The sequence below is a fragment of the Lutra lutra genome, chromosome X, assembly GCF_902655055.1.
Source record: "Lutra lutra chromosome X, mLutLut1.2, whole genome shotgun sequence".
Lineage (NCBI taxonomy): Eukaryota > Metazoa > Chordata > Mammalia > Carnivora > Mustelidae > Lutra > Lutra lutra.
In genome coordinates, this window is record NC_062296.1 from 69,524,948 (window position 1) to 69,530,166 (window position 5,219).

The 5,219-nt window shown below is 41.7% G+C and overlaps 1 non-coding gene across 1 annotated transcript; it reads left to right on the forward strand.

Moving 5' to 3' along the window:
- The first annotated feature begins 674 nt into the window (after window positions 1–674).
- Window positions 675–781, forward strand: LOC125092490 (U6 spliceosomal RNA). The gene has a single exon (XR_007124952.1). It is a non-coding gene; the product is annotated as a U6 spliceosomal RNA (small nuclear RNA).
- The last annotated feature ends 4,438 nt before the right edge of the window (window positions 782–5,219 follow it).

The window sequence follows — 5,219 nt, forward strand, 5'->3', positions numbered from 1 at the left end:
GAAATCCTATTTTCTATAATAAAACACTGGTTCTCAAACTCAGCTGCACACTGGAATCACCTAGAAGTTCTAAAACATAGTAATGCCTGAATCTCACTATAAGGGATTTCAATTTTGATTGGCCAAAGGAATGTGGTCTGATAATAGGGATTTTTAAAGCTCCCTGGGTGATTCTAATGTGTATTAAAGTTTGAGCATGACTCTAGTCAAGTCTTGACTTTCTTGTCAGTTATATAGTTCAGTAGGATCCTAAGAACTTTTAATAATGTTGTCAACATTGGACTTTTTAATTTTTCTTTTTTTAAGGTTTTATTTATTTGAGAATGAGAGAGAGAGAGAGAGCAAGCACAAGCAGGGGGAGGGGCAGAGAGAGATTGAGGGAGAAGCAGACTTGCTGCTGAGCAGGGAACCCAAGTCTGGACTCCCAGGACCCAGAGATCATGACCTGAGCCTAAGTCAGATGCTTAACTGACTGAGCCACCTAGGCTCAGTACATTTTAATATTTCAAATACAAGTGATTTAAATGTTACAGAACCTGGACTGGGTCCTGACGGAAGAACCAAGACGCACTCGGCAACTTTAGAGGATCGGAGGCTTATTTAACACCGGCAGGCTCAGAGGAGACTGTTCTCCAAAGGTCTGAGCACTGAGCACAAATTACAAGGGTAACTTAGTGCTCGCTTCGGCAGCACATATACTAAAATTGGAACGATACAGAGAAGATTAGCATGGCCCCTGCGCAAGGATGATACAAGGGTAACTTATACCCTTCTACTTCCTCATACTTGGTACTTTTGGCGTGCGCAGGAAATGGGATAGAAAAGAAGAACCCCAAAGGGCTTTGAGACAGGGACTGGAATTTGCTTGCTGGTTTGGTCAGCCATCTTAGAGTACAGTTTTTCCCTGTCATTCCTCCCTTTGATGCCCCTTTATTTTTCTATTTTTTTTTTTAAAGATTTTATTTATTTATTTGACAGACAGAGATCACAAGTAGGCAGAGAGGCAGTCAGAGAGAGGAGGAAGCAGGCTCCCTGCTGAGCAGAGAGCCCGATGTGGGGCTCGGTCCCAGGACCCTGGGATCATGACCTGACCTGAGCCAAAGGCAGAGGCTTTAACCCACTGAGCCATCCAGGTGCCCCATAGTTTATTTTTTTTTAAGATTTGATGCCCCTTTAAACACCTGGTTTAGAGGGCATCATTATCATCTAGTACCGGCTGATAGCCCTGAAAGTCTAGTATCTGGGCAGTGGCTCAGCTGGTAACAATATTTTCTATGAACTTAGCAATCCATTTTAAGTTTCCTAAGGTTGCCCAATAAGCAATAACAATAACAAGTTTCTGGGAGAAAGTCCAATCAGAAGGGCAGCAGTGTAAAGTCTGATTCGTGAGGTAAGGGATATCATGCTGATAGCCAGGGACCACAGAGAAGAGATGTCCATCAGTCGGTGAGGTCTTGCTGAAGGTAGAATGGGAGTGGGTCCATAGGGTCTGGCTGGGCTTTCCACTGGTGTGATTTGTCTGACTGGTGAGCCTTCTTTACTCTAGAGTGGTAGACCCATTGGGTGATACCTGAGACCTTGAGGGGAGTAGGGGTGGTAAGAACAGTGTGGGGCCCTGTCCACTGTGGTTTGAGGGGGTCCTTTGTAAAGCTTCTCAGGAGATGCTCCTTAGAATTTTCACCAGGGCTTGGAGGGGTGGTACACATGTAAGTTTCCAGTCTGTTCAACGTCTCCTCTAAGCTTGCTTGTTACAGGGGGTGGCCTGCCTTTGAGGTGAATGATAGCTATAGGAAATCCAGTTGACTAGAATAAACAAGATCAATGACCTCCAACAGTTATGCTTTATAACTACGATGTTCAGGTCCAGGCATAAGGGTAGCTGGGCTTAAAATTTGACAGATTTTAGGTAGTATTTCAAACATATCTGTAGGTGTAGGCTGGTATTTAAATATTTTATTTATTTGTCAGAAGGAGAGAGAGAGCACACAAGCAGGCAGAGAGGCAAGACTCTGGGATCATAACCTGGGGCTAAGGCAGCAGCTTAACCCACTGAGCTACCCAGGTGTCCCTAGCCTGGTATTTAGTAAGTCGGCCTCCATCATCCATTAGGGGCCTTTGGTTTCTAACACACTCTGGAACTGTTGTGAAATCATTATAGACAGGGACTGTCCCATAGTGAGCTTTAAGGCTCTTTTACCAGAAGCAATGTTGTATGCTTAGCTAAAGCCTTTGTTTGCAATTGTACCTCAATAGAGGTGGCTTCTGGGATAAATATAACTAAGGAATAATACCATCAAGAAGACCTCTTTGTTTGAGGTAAAGCATTAAAATCCTAATTATAAAGGATCACTGGCAAGTGGGAAAAAACTTGTCTCAGGAAATAAGGGCATCCCCAAGTGCATCATCCAAAGGAATCATAATGAGGGGTCATCCCATTATCTCCACAAGTCCATAGTTATCCCTATGGAGTGGGGTATGCTCTGGCTTTTAGGGAAACATTTAGGGAATCATTTAGGGAATCATTCCCTAGGGAATTTAGGGAATGGCTTTTAGGGAATGATTTCATTATCCCAGCCACATAGAACTGGTCAAAGTGATAAGTTATACAATTGTTGGAGAATCAATCCCGTTTTCCAGTTGTTTAATCATGTGCCATAGGGTCTTGTTATTATTATCCCCACAGAATAAAAAGCAAGAAGATTGTCTAAACAAGCTGTTGTGCAACTTTTCTGAAGTTTACCTTAAGTTGTCTAGCTTAGGTAAACAACAAACATTTAAAGACAATAAAATCTAGAATTTAACATCCACAAAGGTGGGTTATTTAATTGTAATTTTTCTTTAAAATAACCCTCATTTCCAGGGATAGCCAAATCAGGACTAATTTATTTGAAAAACAAGTCCAGTTTTAACAAACTTGGCCTAAGTTTTACATAAGCCCAGCAAGAAGAGTGAGTGATCATATAGCCTTTTTAGAATCTGCTCTGCTGGAATTTTTTTAAAGATTTTATTTATTTTTTTGAAGGAGAGAAAGAAATAGTATGAGAGAGGGAGAAAGAGAGAGAGAGAAAGTGCCATGGAAGCACAAGCAGTGGGGAGAGGGAGAAGCATACTCCCTGCTCAACAGGGACCCCCCTCCCCCCTTGCAGGATTTGATCCCAGGACCCCTGGATCACTACCTGAGCTGAAGCAGATGTTTAACCGACTGAGCTACCCAGGTGCACCTGCTATGCTGGAATTTTTTATAAGGAATCTCTAGGTTGAATTTTAGTAGCCTCTCCAGGCCAGAAGCCAAGCCAAGTACTTGCCATCAGACATGGCTGCAATACCTCTTAAGATTTGGGCAGATTCCTCTTCATGAGGTCCCCAAAGTATCCTGAGGTTCCTGCCCCTACCAGGAAGTGACATTCTTTACTCACCTGGTGAGGCTATTGGGAACTCTGTAAGCAAGGTATCAGGCCAAATTTCCAAGAGGCTTTATGGCTCCAGGTTTCATAAAGTCAACTTTAGCTCCTTAAAGCTGTCAGGTCATATCTTAGTCTATGCATGTCTCTCAAATATAACATTCCGATCAAGCCTTGGTAAAATAACCAGTGTTTCTAAGTGTCTTGTTACAAGGAGAATAGATTCCTATTGAACTTATGTAAATGATGAGGATTGCCATGGAAGAAGGAATAGTTACTGAGACCTTTTGAGTTTCAGAGGGTTCAGATAGAGAGAAAAGTTGAATGCATTAATTTGCTTACAAATGATTATTTTATCATGTTTCTGTTAAGTCATAGAAATCTTAAGTTTCCAGACTGCCTGGGTGGCTCGGTGGGTTAAGCCTCTGCCTTCGGCTCAGGTCATGATCTCAGGGTCCTGGGATCGAGTCCCACATCAGGCTCTCTGCTGGGCAGGGAGCCTGCTTCCTCCTCTCTCTCTCTCTACTTGTGATCTCTCTCTCTCTGTCAAATAAATAAAATCTTTAAAAAAAAAAAAAGAAATCTTAAGTTTCCTTAATCAGGAAGAGTGAACATTAAGGAACCAGCAATGTTTTTTAAACAAGGATCACAAAACTATAATTATCTTTTTAGTTCATTTAGTTCCATTTACTGATTCTTGTTCAGTTTGAATGCTGCTTTTACTTAGTTCTTGAAGTTCTTACCCATTTTAGTTTTAGGATTTTTAATATACTGAGTACCTGTATCTGTCCTAAAAGTCCTTTATATGAATCTCTTTGAAGATGTAACTCATTCTATAAGAGAATTAGAACAATTATAAATGACAAAAACTCAGAATAGACATGGTTAATGATCTGATAGTAGCGTTCACTGTGATGGGATTGAGAGGGAGACTCAGTTATTCTGTGATACATAACACTTCAATAGCCAGAACCAGAACGTTATGTACCTCACAAGCTAGCCTAATCAGTCAGCAAGACCTTGTTCGTGATTTAAATCTTGGGGAAGTTTGTTAAAACCTTAGGAAGTTTTAAAGCACATGCCTAAATAGGATTATGGATGTTAAAGACTCGATAAAGGCAAGAGATAGAAACTAGTTTTTCTACACAGGCAGAGAGAAACAACTATTTGCATTTTCATATGAAGAGCAGACTGACAATTGGAGAATATTTTGTCTTGTTGAACAGAGAGAAAGCCAACTTTTAATCTTATACCAGTGTCTTTAAAATTCATTCATTTCAATCTTTGTCCTGACCACACCTAAAATTCATTTCGAAAGATTTCCTTCACAAACCTTCTACAACTTTCCTTTGCATTCAGATTTTGTCCCAATGGTTTCCAAACAACCATCTCATTTAGGGTTCCGGTTTCAGGAGCTCATCAGCTCCAACAGAGGAGCAGACACCATGCTTTCCTGCCAACAAGGGAGGAATAGGCAGTCCATTTCAGGCCACAGAAGACAGGGAATTTCCCAGAAACAAAAGGAGTTTCTGCAGCTGATTGGGATTATTCCTTAAGGTCCCCGACCTGAAGGATGCCTGGGATCATGACCTGAGCAGAAGGCAGAGGCTTAACCGAGTGAGCCACCCAGATGCCCTCCGCCCCTTTCTCTTAAATGTAAGTATGAGAGCTCCTGTTATTTTACATCCTGTTTCTGTCTCGATCAAGTTTCCTGTGGGCTGTCAGAGATGCTAAATCAGGTATCTCCCTGTACATGCCACTTAGAAGAAGCAGGAGCACTGTCTTCCTGCAGCTCAGCTTTAGGCACCAGGCAAGAGG